This window comes from Camelus ferus, chromosome 8 (genome assembly GCF_009834535.1).
Source record: "Camelus ferus isolate YT-003-E chromosome 8, BCGSAC_Cfer_1.0, whole genome shotgun sequence".
In the NCBI taxonomy this organism is placed as follows: domain Eukaryota; kingdom Metazoa; phylum Chordata; class Mammalia; order Artiodactyla; family Camelidae; genus Camelus; species Camelus ferus.
The window spans coordinates 69262142-69285594 of record NC_045703.1 but is presented as its reverse complement, the minus strand read 5'-3'; the positions used below and the strand labels follow the sequence as shown (position 1 = coordinate 69285594).

The following is a 23453-nucleotide window of genomic DNA, read 5'->3' as shown; positions in this document are numbered from 1 at the left end:
TGAAGAGCTCTTCAAAATATGTTGAGGTACCATTGTTTCTGTGCACTCCATCACTGGGTCTGGTTTCATGAGTTCCATTCTTTGATCAAGAAACCATTTATAGTAATGTCTAGATACTGGCAATTCTTTGGGGCTTAGGGATGAAATTTAAGGGATTATGCTTCCAAGTATGAGCAACTAAGACCCTACTGGAATTCCCTCCCCCTTCCCTCTGCCAAGAGCAACAGCTGTAAAACCTGGACAAAATACAAAACAACTGACTGAAGGAACTGGAGGGTGACAAGAAGCAGAAAGCCTGGTGGCAAGTGCATCTGACTTGGGGGAAGGGAGATAGGGAGCTACAGAAGTGAGTTCAAGTGTCACTGGCTTTTAGCTTGAGGCCAAGTCTGGTACCTGTGTGTGCATGAGGCACAGGGGACAGCTCTCAGTCTTTCTGGTCAGGGGGCCCAGAAAAGTAAAGCCCTTTGGCTTTGGGAACAGCCGTCCTTAGGAGTTGGCCAAGTCCTCGTGCTCCTGTGGTGGTTCTTGAGTTGGAGGCAGCAGAGTTAACATCAGGAAGACAAGAAAAGCAAACTGCTAATGGCAAAGTGCAGTGAACCAGCCTGCCTATGCCCTTGTAAAGGGCTCCATCACAGCCCACCAGCGACACGCACTTAAATCTCAGTAACAAGGACTGTGTAATATGGCCACCGATGGTTGTGAAATGTAGTTTTTAAAATCTAGGCACTCTGTTACCCCCAGTGATATCAGAGTTCTATTAACAAAGAGGGAGAGACTAGGCAACCAGCAGGATTTGCCGTAGTTAACATGCTTTGTATTTGCTGATCCTCTTCAGAAACCCACTGCCACATCTGCTGAGGTGTTTGAGCAAGGATGAAAAGCATCCGTTATACATCAACAAGACACTGACTTAACATATATGTAAGTCTAAAGATATGTGCCAGTCAGGTTCCCGGAGTCTCCTCTGAGTGCCATTCCCAAGGGAAACAGGTGAGGCCGCTGAGGAAAGTATGTATGTGTCAATCTCTGTTTTCTTCATGGCTCAGAGGTCTTAAAATGACTTCTCTTCCCCAATCATGAGCTCCTGACTTGTGCTGTGATGTGAGAGCACCACTCATCCAATAGAATACATAAGAGGGGATGAAATGGGACCCAGGGATTTTTGTTTTTAACAAACACCCTTTCCTCAAGAAATGGTATTATCAAAGTATTAATAATTACTAAAACTAGTTAGTTATGCAAAGATTGATTCCATAAACTTAATTAAAAGCTTTCGAAGTTTCTCAATAAGTTTGCATTGAACGTCAACAGAAGCCTTAACTATTGCTTGAATAGATGCTTCCCAACTTTTTGTTGCCATAGCATACATAGAAAGTACAACTATTTCTATTTTTCCATTTGTATTGTTGTTTTTGTTTAATTTTCTATTATAGAAAATTTAAAACATCTTTATTATCAAAAACTTGAAAGTTATAGAGAAGTTAGGAGATTAACATGATGAACGCTCATATACCAGTCCCCAACTTTAGCAATTATCATCTCATATCTGACCTTTTTCATCTATGCTCTCAATCCAAACATTTGGATTCTGAGTTGAACAATTTTTTTTCTTAAATTATAAGACAGTGGAACATAATTGAATACTAATTTTATATTAAATATTGTCAATATTTTTAGATATGTAATGGTATTTTCGTATTCTTTAAAGGAGTCCTTACCTTTTAGAGATACATTCTGCAATATTTATGGGTTACATAATGTAATGTCAGCGATTGGCTGAACATCTTTTTTAAAGTCTTTCCCGTCACAAATCATTTGAATAAACAATTCAGGGAATTCCGTGTCTAATTTCCTCACAAACAAATGAATGCTCTTCCAAATGGCCTTTCCATTCCCTGTCACTGAAGCCCAGTCAGGGGCACAGGAGAAATCTACCCACCTTTAAATCAGAAGTTTCAAGAGTAAACTCACAAGGGAAATGGGCCCTGAGCCTCCTTTTCTTCTTCCTCTTATAAGCATGGCCTTTTCTCATATAGGCAGAACCACATCTTCCTAAGGATTTAGAATGGATTCCTTGGCCTCAAAACCAAAGATTTTAATGATCTAGCACTCTAATTGTTTTCCAAATTTTTTTGTTTGCGTGATATTTAGCAATCATTATTACTAGGATATATTTTGTCTTTATTTTACTCTCTTTCTCTTTCTCTCTCTCTCTCTCTCCTCCCTAGAACCTGCTCCCTTCCTCCCTCCTGCCCTCACTCTAGCCTTCACTCCCACAGGCATGTGTTTTCTGTAATCAATTCATATGCAGAAGAGAGAAAATAGCATTTACTGAACAACTGGTGCCAGACTTCGTGGTTAGAAAGATAGATGCTCATTTTTCTTCAGAGCAGCCATGCATTCTGCATATTCCTGTTGTACAAAAAGTGGATCTTAGACTCAAGGAGGCCACAACTACCTCAAAATCAGCAGTTAATAGCATGATTTGGACTGTAGATTCTCTGACTCTAAACACCATTACTTCCAATTTTACCATGTTTTACTATTAATACTTTTTAATATTCCTAAATATTCGTTGATGTCTCTTTAATTTATATAGTTATAACATGTTTTATAACTCACGTCCAATTAACGTTTTTTTTGCTCAGATTCAGAATTCATTTCCTAAAGTATGATAGATCATTGGAAGTTGCTCTGACTCAACTTGGCACTGTTCTCTTTAAATGTACAAATGATATGGCTAGGTAATCAAGAAATACCTATTTCCAAAGGTCAGAAATAATACTGAACACTGTAGTTTTAAGAAAAATTTCCTGTTGAATTGATGAAGCAATGAATGGGAAAAATATTCTATTATGAGTAAAGACATAGAATATTTTTACAGGTCTAATTTTACAAAGAAAGTCATGTCCTGGCATTTTTTAATGGGGCTATAAATTTAGTAATATTTAGTGGCAATAACAGGATGTTAAATATGACTCTTCATTCCTGAAATTTTAGGTTTTCCTAATGACAGTTGCCATTACTGGGAGCAACCAACCTTGAGAGTGTATTTAACTTAGATTTTGAAGTAATGCTTGATATGACTTCAATTTCTGTGACCCAGAAATATTGACGTGCTAATTTTCTGAGTTAAAATTTTCCTTTTATGTTTTTGTCCTTGCTTAAATGGGCAAATGGTGGCTAAATGTCTTGGAGAATACAGTATTTTCAGGAAATGACAAGGGGTATTGATTTACCTTATTCTTCTTCCCTCAAGCAGAACAGCCATAAAATATGTTCAATTTCTTCTCATTTCTGTCTGCAGATTGCACTGACTTGTGGTGCAGATGACGGTTGTGGACATGATAGGAGCATATTGACAGTTACGGGGGTTTGACTTTAAAGCTTTAGAGCTTAAAAGCATACTGACAAGTCCAGCTACCGCTTTATTCACTTAATTATTGTGGTGCTAAATTTATTTGTTAGTCATAAAAATGAATGTAGACCTGACATAGAAAATCCAGATAAGGACCATTCCTTTTGGAATAAAATTTCACATTTAACGTGAAACGTGCTTTGGAACTATTGTGGAAAACTTAAACTACTCCACATGTAATGTATTATTAAATTTCCAAAAAAATGTATCATTAAATGAAGTTAATTCAAATCCAGTTTAAAAAATTCTACACCAGATACTGATACTTCTTAAAGGATGAAAGGTTAAAATTTAACTTAATTTGACTTGTATATAATTTTCAACTACGTTGACTGTTCTTAGGTTAGTCACAGGTAAATAATTCTTCCAGGACTATAATTTCTCTTGAGTGATACAGTTTAATTTTGAATCAGTTTAAGTGGGTCTCTAAGCTTGGAGGTACCCATCTGCTCACTTGCTTCCAGGAGCACTGGTGCTAATGGGCAGGTTTCCAAAGGGCTGCCGTAAAAGACATACATCATGTGTGCTTATTCTTTATATTAATTCCACTCTGGAGGCCTCTTGTTCTGCCAGTTACCGTGATTATCCCCTTTATCTCTGGACTGTAGAATGAGGGAAGCAATCATGGGTAAGCTACTGACTGCAGCTATTGACAGAAATGCCCACCAGAACTCTGTATTTCCTCTTCTGTGTCTAAAAAACACCAAGTTGCTCCAATATTTATCCCTGGAACTGCACAAGGTCAATAGGCACATGTTTAAGAAAATGTATTTACTTTTTTTTCCTTTTCTTTATTTTTTTAAATTGACATACAATGTGTCAATTTCTGGTGTACAGCATAATGTCCCAGTCACGCATATATATGCACATATTCATTTTCATATTCTTTTTCATTAAAGGTTACCATAAGATATTGAATATAGTTCCCTGTGCCATGCAAAAGAAATTTGTTATTTATTTATTTTTACATATTGTGGTTAACATTTGCAAATCTCAAACTACCAAATGTATCCCTTCCTACTCCCTTTCCCCCAGTAACCATAAGATTGTTTACTGTGTCTGTGAGTCTGTTTCTGTTTTGTAAATGAGTTCATTAGTGCCCTCTTTTTTTCTTTTCTTCTTTTTTTTTTTAGATTCCACATATGAGTGATATCATATGGTATTTTTCTTTCTCTTTCTGATTTACTTCACTTAGATTGATGATCTCCAGGTCCATTCATGTTGCTGCAAATGGCATTACTTTATTCTTTTTTATGGCTGAGTAATATTCCATTGTATAAATATACCACAACTTCTTTATCCAGTCTTCTGTTTATGGATATTTAGATGGCTTCCATGTCTTGGCTATTGTAAATAGTGCTGCCATGAACATTGGTGTGCATGTATCTTTTTGAATTAGAGTTTCCTCCAGATATATGCCCAGCAGTGGGATTGCTGGATCATATGGTAAGTCTATTTTCTCTTTTTAAGTATATTCAGAAATTTTTATATGTCATAATAAAAATTCATGTGCAGGTTGAATTAGCTGATTTATTCCTAATATTTACCTCCTGTTTGAATGATTCTGTCGGTCACTATGCACCTCCTCAAATAGCTCTTTTAAAAAGGCTGCAATTAAACTTTTATTATGCACCAAGTTTTCTGAGATTGGAATTGGTAAATTTGAGTATTTGGAGGGATCTGTGTGTCTGTAACCAAAGTTTCTTAAAAGCAAAAAAGCTAGTTATTGGCATCTCATATTTTGGTGATAGAGGGAAAGTCTAATGGGTGGAAATTCTCCTTTTTCATGTTGAGTCGATACGTTTGGGGAAGGGGCTGTTAGAGGTGATGATTGGGTCCAGTGCTGTTCCCATCACTCACATTTGTTGTGGACTGCTCTTGGTGCAGCTGCTCACTGTCAGCCCAAAACCGTGTTAAGAGAAAAACCTGAAGATAAACTCTCATTACCCTTTATTGCCCAAAGCAGGACTGACAGCATGCTTCTTTGATTCTTACACTCATGGTGAATGTTTGAGTGGTTCACTACCTCATCTCTACTGAGGATGCAGCATTGGTGGCAGATGTTGTAAGATGATCAATATGACAAAATAGGTCAGAAAGAAAGACAAGATGGTACTCTAGGCAGGACCTTGTGGGACACATACATCTTACAGGGATAAATTTATGAGGCACATTAATCTCTTACCTGGAAAATAGATCGTCATCAGCAATAAGCTGAAAATGATCTACTTTGCAGTTGGTCAGTCTCATTCATTCATTGTGTGTTGATTCCTACAATTGGTTTACATTTCAGAAGTTGGTGCTTATTTTTCCCTGAGACAAATTAAATAAGCTTATTATTTCTGTGAATTTATTTCTGCTGAGGCCTGAGGCTGATTAAGCTTGAGGGGTTCAATGGATATTAGATGTTTGAACAGAGAGTGGGCATGACCAAAGAGCCAGTCAATAAGGCTGATTGAATATTAGACATACTTGTGGGAAAATAGAGTAGTTTTATGTCCAGGGTCCCCAGGACCACCCTTGGGTTCAGTTATTTGCTGGAAGTACTCACATAACTCAGAAAAGCTGTTATTCTCACAGTTATGGTTTATTACAGCAAAGGATACAGGGTAAAGTAAGCAGAGGTAAAAGGAGTGCAGGCATACCTCAGAGGTACTGTGGGCTCAGCTCCAGAGCACCCGCAATAATATTGCAAATATTGCAATAAGGCTACTCACACAAAATTTTTGGTTTCTCAGTATGTGTGAAAGTTATGTTACACTATACTGTAGTTTGTTATGTGTGTAATAGCATTATGCCCAAAAATTGTACATATTTTAATTAAAAATAACTTTGTTTCTAAAAAATGCTATCATCTGACAACACAGTGTTGCCACAATGTCTGCAAAATGCAGTAAAACCAGGTGTGCCTGTATAGGGCAGAGCCCAGGTGAGACCAGGTGCAAACTTCCAGGTGTCTTCTCCCAGTGATGTTGTAGGGACGGAGCTTAATTGTCCAGCAATGAATTGTGATGACATTCATGGATTATTTTCAACCAGACAAGCTCACTGAGCTTTGGTTTCCAGGGATTTTGTTACGGTTTGTGTCATAGCATGGAACATCAGTATGGCTGACCTTAGTGGCTCCATCTCCACCCACTCCAGAGGTCAAACTAACTCAGGGCTCAAAAGTGAACAAAAACAGGTGTTCATCATAAATCACACTGTTAACATAAACTACATGGTATAGCCCAAGGCTCCAGGTATAAAAAGACACTTGGATATTCCAAGGGCTTGCAGGTTCTGTCCCAGGAGCCAGTCAAAGGTCAATCTTTTCTTCAGAGTGTGCAGAGATTCAACACTCCAGGCTTGCTGAGTTACACAGCATAGCACAAGTCTATGCTAATTAATGCACAGAACAGTGAAATTTCAGTTCAGCTGTCTGTGTGAAGGGCTTAGAAACAAACAACGGTGATCACATAATGGGTAGAAACCTGGAAATAGACAAGCACTGGGGATGCACACACATATGATAATGGGTCACACTACAGTTACAGCCAAGGTCTCAGGGCCAGTATAGTTTGTAGACTTGAGCTGGGCTTCTGGTACCAAGAAATCAGTAACAACAGTCTTTGTAATTAGACATTCATTTCCTAAGCTGAGCACCTGGATCCTTCCGTGCTTTCTGCTTGAAGCCAGAATTAGGGGAGGACTGAGTGAAGAGCTGTAGTGATACTGCAGTAGAAGAGGAGGCCAAGAAACTGTAACAAACATCATTGTTTAGTAACCTCCATTATCTCAAAGTGATTAAAAAAAAAACGTACTTTCACTGCCACTCATTGGTGCCTTTGAGGTAGAATCTCTCAAAATTTCTGCCGTAATTAATGTTAGCTATGTATAAATCTCTGGGCCTCAGTTTTCTCTTTTGTAAAATAAGGAGGAGTGACTCCATCATTTATGTGATTTCTTCTTTCTCTAATATTTTGTAATTTTTTGCCTAAAGGAGACACTTCTATCAGATCTGTTTCTTAGCTTTTTCATGGTGTCTTCTTGTTTTCTTGAGTTTTCCTTTACCTTTTCCATCTTGGCTTGGCTGCTTCTGTTTTGCCAAGTAATAAGCATTTTTTATGGAAATATAATCATGCAGTATTACATAATCAAGTCGGGTGGGGACATGGTTAAGGAAGTCCCAGTTAACTGCAGCTGTGACTCTTACAGGACAGGCCCTGCAGTTTGGCTAAGGGACCATTAGCATGGCTCCTGGAGACTTCAGGAAAGTGAATCTCTGTTCTGGTTCTGTAGAGATGAGTTAGGTAAGTGCTATACAGGTATACAGGTTGAAAGAGATTGAAGATGGTGCATTAGGGCTATACTTGTTTCCTTCTTTTGTCTTTTCTTTTCCTTCCCTCTTTCCCTCCCTCCCTACCTCTCTTTTTCTCTCTCTCTCTCAACAGACGTTTACTGTGTGCCTACAGTGTGCCAAACACTGATGTAAGTGAATGAAACAAAGAGAAATCTCCGCCCTCAAAGAGCTTATAGTGGACAAAGAGTAAAATAGACAATATAATATATCTTGATATTTTTATGAAGAAACATAAAAACTAGGAAGGAGGATAGGAGGTATGGAGTGAGGGGCATAAATAAGACTAGCCCTTCTATCTTTGGTGACGGCCTTCAATGAAAATGTTACCACTTATGTGCTTAAAAGCCCAGCAAGGGGGAGATCTAGCAAGAATAAGTTAGGTGTGGTCCAAAGTACTTGCGTTCTCTTCTCCCTGTCCTGGTCCCTGAGACTGCTGCTGCTTCAGGGAGATGGGGCTGCCCTCCTTCCCCATTGCTCATAAATGGATTCATTTCCCATTGGTTATTTGATGAATTTTTTTTCCTGATAAATACTCGTTTTGTACGTATAATAATTGAGAATAATGCAAGTAGAAGTAATTTATTAACTAGGAAACACTGAATACTTTCTCCCAAATGCTTTCATGAAAGAGGATTTTCCAAAATTGTTAATGGTTTGATAGCAAAGGTTATGGGTCAACTGAGCTTGAGAAACATGGGGGTAAGAAAGTTTAAAAAAGCAAAAAAAAAAAAAAAAAAAGCAAAAAAAAAAGCAAAAAAAAGAAAAAAAAAAGGCAGGGCTTCTCAGAGCCTTTAGTAAGATAAAGCACATTTTGGTTCTGTAAGTATTATCCAAACTTCTTTAAACGTAGAACTTTTCTCCTTGGGATATCTAATGAGATGATTGTTCGGAGGAACACAGAATGGGAGATTGATTTAACCATACTGATTATTATCTTGAAATCTTGAGGGAAACCTTTTTTTTCTTTGGGACATACTTGTGAAATTATGCAAAAAGTTGACATTGCTGGCACTAATCTGTCATGCAGCCTGCTATATAGATGTGTCTATTATGAGATGGTGACATGTAGTTTTAATTCACTGAAAAAAGTAATTAAGACATTTGGTGCTAAAACATCTTACTAAATTTATTTTAAGTGTGTACATTGAGAAAAATATTTTTACTTTTATAATTATCTGATTGAAATGTTCTAGTTATACATTTCTATGCCTTAAGTTATAGCAGTAAAGACTTCCTGGCAAAAACTTTTTATATATTTGTGAAAAGTTTCCTTATTTATAATCTGGTACTTGTCACATGTGGGAAATTAATAATATACTCACTTTCATTCTGGTGGAGTTCCTTTTGTTTTGAAAGAGGTCAGTAGGAGATTCCCCAGGTAAATGACTACCGTATTGCTATTGAAGCTCCGTTTTTTAGGACATCATATCCTTCATGACCAAAAGTATTTATTACAGCATGAAGGCATAACATTCAGCAACAGGAGGGAGATCTGGCGGTTATATTCTGTAACCATCGAGTTAGTAGAACTTGAAGTTTGGAATTATCAATAAAGAGAAACCAAAGGGTTTTTCAAAGATCCCTTAATTTCTGCACTTACTCTGTCTTGGAGCATTCCATTAGCAAAAGAAAAAGTAAAGATAGACATCTGATTCTACTTAGTTAGAATCTTAAAGGAAACAGAAACTTTGAAGATGTTGATTTCAAGTAAGGGAAGAAAGCGATACGTGGTTATGGAATCAAATTTCCCAATTAGACGTGTTGTCTGTTATCAGGAACTTTACGTGTTTACATGTTGTCTAAAGCCTCTTCTTTCTTAGTTGTTGAAAATTTTCTGTCTAATTGCTGAGCAGGTTGTCTCTGATGTAGTGATTTTGGTGTGGATTTCTATTTATTTTGTGTAGCATAAATGTAAAGTATCCTCCCCAAAGTTGGTTCCGGCTTGTTAATGAGTGAAAGCTATCCCTTTTCCATAATGATCCTTTCATGTAGAGTAAACAGGTAGTACTTTTAACTAAGAGGCAGAGAGCATCATTTTGGGAGCATGGGCTCTGAAGACAGATGGCTTGGGTTTGAGTAGCAGTTTCATTAATTTTAGTTCTGTGTCTGTGGGCAAATTACTTAACCATTCTGTGTCTGCTTGATGTTCCCATCCGTGAAATGACGGTAATAATAGTACCTATGCCACAGGGTTGTCATGAGCATTGTAAGTGTATTAATACATGCAAAATCCTTAGAGTAGTACCTGTCACATAGTAAGTGCTCAGCAAAATGTAGATATTATTATTTTTAGCTAGAGCAAGATTGCTTTTTACTGATACTGAGAAAGTCTCAATTTTACTTGAAACTTAAGCTGTGTTGAAGTACATCCTTAATAATATCAAGTGTATTTCCTCAAATACAGAAGGAAAAATAAATGTTCTGATCCGATCTAATATGAATGTCTTCCATTTAGAGGTAATAATACATCCTGTTCTGAGTCATCATGTACTCAGAATAAAGAGTTCTGACTTATGCCATCAGTCTGAAATTGGTGACCACACCCGCATATGCAAATTTGGCCCCAGAATATTTAGTTTTGGTTTTATCTTGTTTTTGAGATGCTTTTAAGAAGCAGAGCATGCAGTCGCAGGCCACAGGCTTGCCTTGCTCTACTGTCTTAGGCTCTTGCCTGATTTTCCCCTTTAGGCTTCTGAGAAGGGACTTCTGTTATTTGAGATGAATTTTTTGGAGTGGTCTACATTTTACCTGGGGGGCCTAAGCATATTGAAAAGGACCAGAAAAGATGGTGTTCTTTTTCCTGGAGACTTGTTTCTTCTCAGTTATAAAGACATTGGGATCCTTCATGTATTTCCTTGCTGAATAAATAATGCTGGAAACCAAAAGTTTTAGTGTTTTGATAGATGTCATAGTCCTGCCCAAAGGTTATTTTCAAAAAACTAATTCAATAAACAGAGACATAATCATACCCATAGCATTGGCTATTTCAACACACAACAAAGTGAAATGATTTTAAAAGAATTTCTGTGTTAATACAACCGATAAAACTCTAACAGTGGTTAGATTTAACCTAATAGGCAGTGTAAGCATAAGTGAAGAATGCCGAACTTTTTCTGAGGGGGGTGAGCTCTAGTAACTGGAGCTCTTTAACAGGTCTTAAATGTCCACGGATTCCTAGAAGTCTTTCTGTTTGACTTGTGCATTGAAGGCCCGTTGCCGTTAACGTCTTTCGATGAGAAAGATGCCCTCTGAGTGACGCCCCTGTCGTGAGCTAAGAAAGACCCATGAATTATTAATAACCCGCAGGGTTTCGGAACCCCTGCGGGAGTGAGAGCAGTGTGCTCTGTACAGCAGTTCTGCTCACCTGATCTTGACAAATTAGGAGCATCTAAAACACACTCCTGCGTGTTAATACAAGAAGTGGGGGAAAGGTGACTTGGAAATGCATCAATATTTAGCCCTTTGTAGAATCTCAAAAGGATAATAGTGAATAGTGTTTCTTCATAAATAACCGTCTCTCGTGTCTTCGTGGCTTAGTGCAGCAGCCTAATGCCTTTCTGTCAGGCTAAGTTTTATGGCTCAATTTCGGCTGTACTTGTTGAGAAACAACGAGGGGAAAAAAATAAAAACACAATTATAAAGATGCCTACTCCATAATCATTTAGTCCTGTTTATAGAACTTGATCCTTTTCAAGTGTATTTTTTTGCTGTGTATTAAGCTGATAGGTAACAAGAGCAAATAAACCTTACAGAAGGAGCGATTGCTTTATCAATAGCCCATTATTGTTTGGGAATCGACAGGAGGGTTAGGAGTTGTAGCTGTGTTGATGTGTAAAAAATGGGATGCTGTGCTACACAAGGACATGGGTTTTATAACCTTCTGATTGGACCCTTGCTAGTTACTGAAGTTAAAACTGAAAACTTTGTTTTATGAAAGGTAAAGATTATTATATATTTATTAGTTACCTAGTGCTATTGATCTGTTACTCATTTTTATTAGGTAATTATCTAATACTGTAGGCCTATTTTTTCATTTCATTTGAGGTACATCATACAAATAGTGAAATACACAAATCTTATGTGTAGTGCTCAAGGAATTTTTCCATATGTATATACCCATGTTCTCACCCCTCAGGTTAAAATATAAAATACTTCTGTGAGGAAGGCTCCTTCGTACACTCTTCCAATCAGTAATCACACTGCAAGTGACTGCCCTCTGACATCCGTCCCCACAGATTGGTTTTGCCTGTTCTTGGACATCATATTAATGAAATGATGCATTGTGTTTTCTGTCTGGTTTCTCTGAGTCAGTATTACGTCTATGAGACTTACCCATTTGTACAGCAGTACCAGTTGTAATTTAGGTATTTACCTTATGGCTTGATTTTTAATTCAGGCTGGTTATTTAAGTAAAATATTTGTCTGGTTTGAGCAGAGTAATTACAATAAATACCTTGATCACAGGTATGTATAAGTGCTTCATAACTGTTAGAATCATTACCATAATTTTTTGTAATCCAAATTTAGCACCAAATAATAAGTGTAGTATTAATATAGAGGTCTTCAAAATGTTCCTTTTCTGTTGTTCTGGCTAATCTAAGAGCAGTGTGCTCTCCATTGTATAAATTAATAAGACCTTAATATTCCTAGTTCCTTGTTGCTGGAGGTTGTAAATTACCATTCTTGCAGTCATGCTGAGAATCAAATTGCATTTGTGGGCCGGCAACACCTTGGTTAAGCCATCCCACTGGTATGATAATTAGAGATTCCTGCTAGGTTTGGCCTGTATGGAAAGTAACACAGGTGGGAAAATTTGCATACATGTCTTCAATAGCAAATTGTTACCGTTTCTCAGGAGACTGATTTTGTGTTTAGCATAGATTGTTCATAATCAACAGTGTGATCACTTTTCCATCATTTTAAGATACATAACCTTGGCAATATCATGATCACATTAAAAAGAGGCATGACAATTTATGAACATTACCTTAAATTTATCCGGCTTTATCTCATCTCTTTCCCATACAGAAAAAGTGTAAGTAAACTAACTGTTCTTCTAGAAAAGATTCTTAAGATGATCTTAGGAATATAGCTTAAGTCCTTCTCCACACAGCTTTAAGTCTTCCTTTCTTTTATCATATTTTGTGAAGGCAAATTACCTCTAGTCAGTCAACAATTTCCATGAACTGCCAAATAGTCAAGGCCCTCTTCCAGCACTGATTCAATGTAAGTTACTGCCACAGACTGAATTGTCCCACTGCTCCAAAATTCATATGTTAAAGCCCCAGCCCCCTAGTGTGATGGGTCTTTGGGAGGTAGTTAGGTTTAGTTGAGGTTGTAAGGATGGGGCCCTCATGACGGGATTAGTGCCTTTTTAAGAAGAAACACCAGAAAGGTTGCTCTTTCTCTCTCCCCCACCACGTGAGGACACAGTATTCATAACTAGTCATGTGCTCAGATTACTGCAAATGTTCACGGAAACTTTATAGTGCACACTTTCTGTGAGACAGTCTTCATGGCATTGTAATTAGTTATCACAGCAGCGCCATGGAGTTGGTGTCATCATACCCACTTTAAGTTGAGAACATTAGTGCTCAGAGTGCAGGCTGCCCAAAGTCCACAACTAGTCAGTGGTGGGGCTGATCTGAACATGGGCAGGAGGAAGTCAGAACTGCTAACTTACCGGTATGACAGATACAATTTATATAAATTGCAGATCTTCTTTATTTTATATCATAAATCTATTTATAAAGGATATTATGTCTAAATTAAATTTTAAGCTACATTTGAAAAGTCTCAAGAATTTCTATTTAATGGCACATTTGGTAAGGAAATACTTATTCTCTTATTTATATTTTCACAGATTTGTTTGTTCATATTCCTAGTTATATTTAAAGGGAGGTTATCCTGCTGTGGTTTGGTTTTAAATCATAGGTATTTTGTTCTGGTTTTGTTTGAAATGATTTACCTTATTAACATTGATCAGAGTTTAAAATAAGTAACCTGCTCCTTGTGTCATGCTCTGAACCACCACTATAGCCACTCCCTCGATTTTACCTTCTTACTAGCCCCGTTGTCTCCATGATGAAACAGGTGTAAAGAATCAACAGAATTGGCAGTCAAATCCAACTCTTCTAACTCCAAGAACTAAACTTGTTTTTCGTAATATTCTGCCTCTCTAAATAGACACATTTTTAAGCCAGTGATTAAAGTTTGTACTCTTTAAGGATTATCCACTGGTACTAATTGTTATGGGAATAAAATTCCCCACTCAGGAACATTTTGTAACCTTTAAAAAATACCTAATTGTTGAATTGTGTAGAAAGCTATGGGGAATTGAAACACTTTTAAATGCATCTTAAGTCTTAATATTTATAGTTTATTCTGTCTCAATTTTCTTGGCTGAAGTGTTGAGTTTTAAATCTCAAGGGTGGAAAAGGCTGGAAAATCAGAGGATCTTGGCATACTTCAACAAAGATAATCAGCCTGTTGTGTTCACAATATGTCAGTAAAATACTGTCTGCATATTCAGAATGAAGACAGTCTATTAATTTTAAATTGATTGGAACATCTTCATACAATGATGAGGGTAAATCAAGAAAATTAAATAAATATTCTAATGAGAAATGTGTAATATGTAGTGGAATACCAGCTACACAAAATATTGTAGTAGATAAAACTTGCATTAATGATGAAGTGAATTGTATTCTTACTGCTTTATATTACTGCATTTTCTCAAAGAAAGATGTATGTTTTTTCACTCTTAAATATTTCTCTACTTAAATGATTTTGATATTAAGAAGTGTTAGTTTTTCAGAAGAATTTCTTCTTTCTTATCCTTTTTTACAGAAATTTTTAAAAGAAAAAAATTTAAATATGATTGCTAAAATTCTCTTTTTGTTTTCTTTGTTTCTGCCTCCCCAAGACAAGTCATTGTTACATTATGAAGAGGAATTTGTTTATTCTTTGGGAAAGCTGCCTTTTGGTGGAATTGTTCCATTTTAGGATGAATTATAGTTTTTTTTTTAAGTTCATAAACCTCCAAGAGACATGATTTTCATATGAATTTATTAGGCAATAGAAAAACATCCCCATGAAACTAGCCAAATATATAAAATAATGATTGATAGCTCATTTGCTACTGACCCAGGAGCCAGCCATGTTACAGTGTATTCCTTCCTGCAGGTTGGGCCCCATCCCTGGGCTGAGGTTGCTGGTTTAGCATAGACTAACCAGAGAGGTTGCACCTTTTGAATCATCCCTTCTCTGTGAGGTTGTGCAAATTATCTAGAGCAGCTCTTTCCAACAGAACTTTCTGGGCTGATGGCAGTGTTCTCTTTGCTGCTGGTACAGTACCCCCAGCCAAATATCACTATTGAGCACTTGGAATGTAGTTAGTGTGACTGAGGAATTATATTTTATATTTTATTTCATTTAGTTAATGTAAGTTTAAATGGCTGTCTATGCCTAGTGACTGCTTTCTGGGTCAGCAAGGCCTAGAAGACAGGCACCTCCCCTTCACTGCTGGAGAAGCATGACAGATTTCTATTTCCTGACTCTTATTTAAAATATCAAATATTTTACATTTTTAAATAATATATGCTCATTAACATTTGTAAAATACAAGAAAGTAAAATAAAAAGAAAAATTATTATACTCTCATTGCCCCAGTAAAATTACTGTTCAAGTTTTTGGTAATAGTGGATTTCTTCACACTGTTTTTGATTCTGTGAATCATCTTTAATGTAAGTTTAACTACCTTCTTTGTCCAGTTCTGTATCTGAAAATTGTATTTAATATTACAGGGTTAATACATTTTGTTTGCTAGGAGAGTTTAATACATGTGTAATGATTCACCAATTGAATGGAATATACCATATTTTACTTAATCAATTCCTTGTTATTGGATAGCTGGGATGTTTTTAATATATTGCTATTACACATCACACTGCCATGTGCATCTTCGAGTTTGAAGCATTTCCCAGATTTAGAATTAGTTTTTGAGAATTTCCAGTAGATTCAGAAAAATGAAGTTTACTGGATCAAAGGGTTTGAACATTTTAAGGCTGGTAAATATGTATAGCCAGATTATTTTTCTAAAATGTCATCATATATAAAAGTATTCCCAAGATCAACACTGGACATCCAGTACAGCTTTAAGTTTTCTTTAATTTCTGCCATGACAATTTTATTTCATGGTTATATTTTCCTGAGTTACATTTATTTTATAACTTAGAGTAGGAAGTCTTACAAGAGACTCTGTCCTTGGTAAATTTCTGTATTTTTTGCTGATATATTACTTTATCTTCCACCTTATTATTTTCTTGATGGAAGAAAAGGAAATAAGAGAGTCTTATATGTTGTTTTATGCTGTTAAGCAAGGAAGAATCTTTCTGGCTATTTTTAGAGTTGTTCAAAACCCTGTGAAGTTGAGAGACTGAATAAGATATTTTCTATGTTTTGCCTATTTCTTGTAATAACTTTTTGTTGTATTTGTCTTTATGCTTTTGAATAATATTTACTTGAAAGTGAGGCTGGATATAATGGTACCTTTTCCAATATTTATCACATTGTGGCTGCTGTGAAAACAATAATAAAGACAATTCAGAAAACAGTTTATATTAAACATCTCCTATTGTGCACTGGTAAAAAGAATTATTTTGGACATAGTGGTCAGAAAATGATTCACTGAAGATTGCTTTAAACAAAGCTTACAGATATAAACTTGAATTTATGAGAAGAATAAGGAGTGGTTATTTACTCTATAAAAATGTTGATTGTAGGTTTATTGCCAGTATAGTGAGCTTCACTAGTGAACTTGTTTCAATTTTTTAAAAAACTGATTTACAAGCCTTTATGATCTTATCTCTTACGTTAAGTGAGTTTATTGAAATAAGCATTTTCCTGAAATGCCCTAAGACTAAAAACAGATCTGGTGGTACCTTTAAAAGATGAAAAGTTTATTTCTCTCTCATCAGCTTATCAAGGCTGCTCTGCTGAATTAAAATGCAATGGAAATCAAATGTTGCATTTGCTAGCTAGCTTTGAAGTTGTATGTCAATAATCTTGATACAGCAACATATATATGTATATATGTGTAGTAAATATACTTAATATTATTCTTCCTCAAATAATAGAAGAGAAAGCTAGTTGTATGCATTTGATAATTTTGAGAAAATAGAAAAAAAAATACTATAAAAGAAAATAGGATCAGAAATAAGAAAAAAACCCTACATGGCAGTGATATTTTAACACTAACAATGAAAAAGAAATATACTCAAACAGTGCCTAGAGAAGGTAAAATAAGGGAGAATTTAAAATGTAGACCCTTAACTTGCTGAGCTCAAGCCCTTAACCCGTGGTTCCAACCTCACTCTGGGATATTACTCCTAAGAACCTTCAATTTTGAGGCGTCCTGGGTAAGAGGCAAAGTAGGCAGTCCAACTGGGAAGCATCACGCTTACACCATGGTCCTTCTGTGGTAGACGTTGACACTTGAGCAAAGCATTTGAAAGCTTTTGAAAAAGGGTAATAGTATCAAATAATATCAGTCAAGATTTATCCTAAACTGTCTCCTGGGGTGGTTGAGACATAATACTGCAACTTCATCAATTAGGTGTGGTTACTTACCTCTGTTATAGAAGATATGCTTTAAAAGATACACTTTTTTTAATAAACTTTTTTTTAATTTACTTTTTTGTTACATGTTGTTTTAAAAATACACTTTGGAGATAGATCAGTTAAGTGTAAAAGTGGCTTTTCAGATCAGCATATGTTGTACTTTTTTAGACATATCAGTTGTGCCATTGTCTGATAATGTAAGTAACATCTACAGGCAGCATAGAGGTTAGACTGGAAGACCTTTAAGATCACTTTCAGATACAAAATAGTTATTTAACATCCATCCATATCTCACACCACATACAAAAATTAACTAAAAATGGATCGTAGACCTATATGTAAAACTTAAAACTGTAAAACTCCAGGAGAACATAGATACCATTCCCAGTGACCTTGAAATAGGCAAAGAATCCTTAGATACAATACCAAGAGCATGATCCGTAAAATCAAATAAAAAGAAAGAAACAGTTCTTCATTAATTAAGAACTTCCATTCTTCAAAAGACATCATTAAGATTATGAAAAGACAAGGCAAGATTGGGAAAAACGTACTTGCAAATCACATATCTGGTAAAAGAGTTGTATTTAGAATATAGAGTTCTTACAACTCAGTAAATAAGAAGACAACCTAGTAAAACATAGGCAAATAATTTGAACAAGTATTTCACCAAGATGAGATATATATATATACACATGTATGTATATGGCAAATAATTACATGAAAAGATGCTCAACATTATTATTAGTTTTTAGGGAAATGCAAATTTAAACTGCAGTGAGATGCCATTTATACCTATTAGAATTCATGAAATTAAGAAGACTGGTTGGTTATACCAAGTATTGGTGCAGATGTGGAGCAACTGGAAAGAAATCTCTTACACCTACACCACAGGTGGGAATGGAAATGGGAGAACCACTTTAGAAAAACAATTTGGCAGATCTTTGAACAGTTAAAAACACAGCTAATGTGTGACTCAGTCATCCCACTCCTGGACATTTACCTGAGATAAATAAAAGCATGTGTCCATATAAAGACTTGTACACAAATGTCCATAGCAGCTTTATTTGCAATAAGCAAAAATTGAAAATAATCCAAGTGCATGTCAACAAGTAAGTGGGTAAAGACATTTTGGTATATCTATACAATGGAGTACTATTCAGTAATAAAAAGAAATGAACAGTATATGCATGTAACAATATGAATGATTTCCAAAATCATTATCTGCAAGAAAGAAAACAGACAAATAAGAATATAAACTGTATGATTTTATTCATGAGAATTCCTGAAATCTTACTATTGAGACAGAGAACAAATGAGTCATGCCTAGGGAAAGGGGGATAGGAGGGCAAGAGCAGGTCTGGGAGGGGCAGGGAGAAGGGATTACAAAGTAGCAAGAGGAATCTTCTCAGGAAGATTTACTCCTCTTGACTGTGGTAATGGTTTTATGGGTGCATCCATATGTTCAAACATATCAAATTGTACACTTTAAGTATGTGCAGCTTATAGTGTGCCAATTATAACTCTCAAAAAAGCTTTAAAAATATAATCCTTTTAATTTGTTTACTTAGATAAGGCTTTTTTCAAAGAAATTTGCAAGCTAGACAATACTGTCTGAATTGATGTAGGTATAAATGTGAATCTGCTTGACAATTGCGTTTCACACTCTCAGTTGCCACCATGACTTTACAGTCACATAAATCTATTACTGTCTTTCTCCCACTGACCTTCCTTCTAAACTTTGCCACCTCTCCTCTTTGACTGAACCTAGCTAGCTCTCTTTTGGTGATGCTGCTCACCTCCAGTGCTCTCGTAGCTGCTGCACATTCTGTTTCATCTCCTCTGCTGGTGGTCACATTGTGGGGTTGGCTTTAGGTTTTCCAGTACTTCTTCCAGCATACCCTACAACCTCCTTTGACTCTTTAGTAATCTTTTCACACTATGTGTGCTGTGTGTTAGACACTGTGGAGAGAAAAATTATTCACCTGCCTCACAAACTGGTTGTCAGTAACATTTTACCTTAGTCAAAGCTCAAAAAATATTAATCTAAGTCACTTCCTTTTCTTTCTCTTCATCTATTGAGCAGGAGGCCCATCCTCATGGTTATGGAGGACTTCATCACCTCGTTGCCCACCCCTTTTCTGCCTTGATTCTGAGGCGCTTCTTGGGGAACTTCAGGGCTTACATTATTGACCTGTCAAAATCCTGGCCAGACACTTCTCCTGCAGCGGTCTGATTTATTATGCTATTTTTCAGAACTGACAACTCAGAAATCTTAAACTTGGCAAGCCCATTCTCTAACAATAAAGTTTTATTTTTTCACCTCTGCTATTCCTTCATTTTCGGTAAGTCAGATATCAAAACTCATCAAGACATCTCTTCTCAAGAGTTGTTTTATCGTCATAATCAGATTACCCTTCTTGACACTTCCCTTTCTAAAGGCTTTATTTCATTATGGTCAGTGGTTTCATTTTTGCTCCTTCAGCATTAAACATTCACTAGAATCCACAACTCTCCTTTTTCTGTAACTTAGAATGGGTGAAAGTTCTCTTTCGTATTTCTGCGGCTGAAGCCTTCCACTCTGCATATGAAAAGCTTGGACTTCTGGCATTCTCCTCAATCTATCTCAGAAGAAAAACCTTTCTTATGTGTTGCTTCATTTTATCTCTTTCCCTGCTGATTTGCAAGTCCAGGTTTTCATAATTTCAATAATTACTGCCCTTGTGGCTATTTCTAGACTTTCTAATCCAGTAATCTTTCTGTATATGAGTTGGTACTATACTATTATGATTTTATAATATGCTTTGATATGTGTTAGGTCAGGTTCTGCTTTCATTATTCCTCTTTAAAAAAATAGCTATTCTCAGATTATTCCAGATGACTTTAGGGTAATGTTATTAAGCTTCCCAAAATTGTATTGCAGTTTTTGTTAGATTGCATTAAATCTACAGATTAGAGAATGAATGACTTTAACCAAATTATTTCTCCCATTCAGACACATATTTCTCTCTATTAATTAAGGTGTTTCCATTTATCCCTTAGTATATCTTGCAGTCTTCTTCACATAGGTTGTGCTTGGTCATTATTGTAGGTATTTTATACTCTTTATTGATAAGTGGCATTACTGTGGTTTCCTTCTGACTGTAAATGCTCTGTACATGTGATTTCACCCAGTCCTATAAATTTGGCTATCATCTATACATAGGTTACTTCCAAATCTACATTCTGAGCTACAGTGCAATGTTTCCATTTTTTCTGTTGAACATCACCCTTTGTGTTGCAAGGCTATATCCAATTCAGTGTATTTAAAAATAAGCTCTTCTTTCTCTGCCACCCCATATTGCCCTTCCTCTGTTACCTCCCTTAATTAATTTTATACCTGCTCTAGCAACATTACATTGAAACTTGTAATCCCTTTGACTGCCCTGTCTACCAGTTCTTTTGATTGGACCTCGTAGTATTTCTTGTGTCTGTTTTCTTCCTTCCAGCCCAGCTGTCTTGTCTTGTTCCAGCCTGTATTATTTGTTCTCTGAGATTGCTGTAATGGCTTATTTCTTTATTGGAGTTTTGGCCTCTAGTCTCTCTTCCTACTCTCTAAACCCAGTCTGTCTTCTGTAATGGTTGTGGTATCTAGAACACTGATGTCATAATGGGCCCAAGATGACTCTGCTTTGCTTATCTGATGAATCCCAAATAGCATGACTTAGCCCACAAAATCCTTCAAAAATTGACCCCGACATAATATTACATTTTGTTTTATGGCACATTTCCGCCAGCATCATATTATTCATCTTCCAGCCACTGTCTGCATCTTGTATATTCCCAAGCCTTGGTTTTGTAAGTTCTGTGGTCCAGTCTGCCTGAGATGACTTTCCAACACCATTTCCCTATCTTGATACACTCTGACTTCTCTTTCATATCCCAATTTCTCTACCACTTTTACTGTAATGTCTTTTCTTATTCTCCTGTATCCCGTCCATCAATAATTTATCACATCCTCCTCTCCCATCGAGGAGCACTGTGTATACCTCTTTGTGCTACACATCACTGAGTCACTATTGTATGTTGGTACTTCTGTTTTTTTCCATTTCCATGAAGCTTTTGAAGGCATTAACTGGGCTTCAGTTAACTGTGTTTTTAACATAGGTCCCGTTAATATTGAATCTATGAAATAAATTCAGCCTGGAAGAACTGAGGGGTATCTCTTGCATGCAGCCAAAACTATAATGTTAGATATAATGGTATTTGGCACACATTGAGCTCTTACTGTGTTCTGACACCATGCGATCAGCACAGAGCTCATGTTAATCTTACAACCCTATGGCGATGTTACCATAATAGTTCTACAGGTGGGGAAAAGGACCCCCAGAAAGAGTGAGTCATTGGTCTCCTTATAATGCTAATACCTGGTGAAGTCATGATTTGAATCCTGTTGGCTTGATTCTAAGAGTTTTAACTTTTAACCACTGTCTTCTGTTGCCTCACTTACAGCATATTGTTGCCTGAAATGCAGGGCAAACATACGACTGATTGATTGTTATGAGCTCTGGTTTCCAATTCTGTGGTTTTCCTCCTTTGCTCTGTATGGTTTGCATGTGTTTCCCCTCCTTACTTGTATTTACATTTGATGTATCTTCTTTAAAGTACAAAATTTAAAACTGATTTATCAAAATTTCCAATCGCAGTTTTCATTTTTCTTTGCCAAGCGGTTGATGCACAAAATAAAAATGAGGGGTTCAGAGATTTTTCTCCTTACCTTAGTTTAGTCATATTAATTTTACTGGAAAACCAGAATCGTAAGTCTTCAGTCAATTTCTTCACAATGGAATGTTTTTGGTTATTTAAGTGAAATTTCAAAGAAACAATATTTCGGTTTAGAAAATTAAGTCATATTTTAAGTTATATTTTTCTTTCTAGTAACAACACCTTTCAAGAGTTGTTTGGGATTTTTTTCTTTGCTGAGAGTAAGCCAAATTACAGCGGCAGTGATTTTCCCAAGATAAAATGCTTAACTCTACATTATGTGGAGTCTCCACCACATCAAATTTAAGTCTTTCTCCCTGATTTTCTGGGGTTTCCAGCACCTGGCCCTGCTCTGGGCCAGCCCATGCTCCTATACAGAACCCCCCAACCATACATGCCCACCAGGGTCTGCCTAGATGAGCAGCCTCCCTCTCTCTCACCTGTCTCCTCCCCTCTTGCTCCCACCAGGCCCAATCTCTGTTAATTCTTCAACTATGTAATTTGACATTTGATTATTTTCTACTTTTTTTTACCGTTCTTAAACTTGTATGTATATTTTTCTCAGTCCCTGCTAGTGATAAGTGCACAGCAGAGATTCAATAAGTATTTCTGTTATGACTGACAAGTTCTTCTATGATTTGAAAATTTTTATTAATGCACAAAGTTTCTAAAGGCTTGATTTTTCCCTTATGGAGTAATTTATAATCCTGAGGGGATGCTGGCTTACTATATGTTCTCATCAAAAAGATCGTGTCCCTTCTTTAGTGTGCCTGTAATTTTTCAGCAATAAGCACTATAATGAAAAGAATATTATTAGAAGTGTATTTGAGTCCTGTTTCTTCCATTCACTAGCTTTCTAATGTTAGATATGGGGCCTGATTTTCTTTATCTGTAAACGAATTGGATTATCCTAGCTTGTTCCTAAGATTCCTTACATTACTTTGAAATGGCATCACATAGATTCCAGAGTGTGCGTAGTGTCCCGATGTTGATGGCTTGTATTCTGTTGAGCATAACCAAAATAGAACTTTCATTTTTAAGACTTAGTTTGCTCATAGATTAATATTTGTATCAGACAGATAATGTACATATTGACTACTTATAGGTTTTAGCTTCAAAACATTTTGGTTCAGCTGGTTGCTTCAGAAAACCCGGTGATTTTTTTAAATGCTATAAGAAAAAAATCATAAATGTTATGTTTCATCTCATGTTTTCCTCCTTAGCTTTAATAATCTTAAATTTTTTTTCTCATTTTTCATCCATAAAACCCATATCATTGAAGCAGGAAGCTTAGATGAATGTCGAGTTTTCTTTTTAATTCAGGTCCCAGCA

General features: G+C 36.2%; 1 protein-coding gene across 6 annotated transcripts in view; it reads left to right on the top strand.

Annotated features, from left to right (window-relative positions):
• Positions 1-23453, top strand: part of PRKN (parkin RBR E3 ubiquitin protein ligase) — a 1163789-nt gene that overhangs the window by 28347 nt on the left and 1111989 nt on the right. The gene's annotated exons all lie outside the window — the stretch shown is intronic.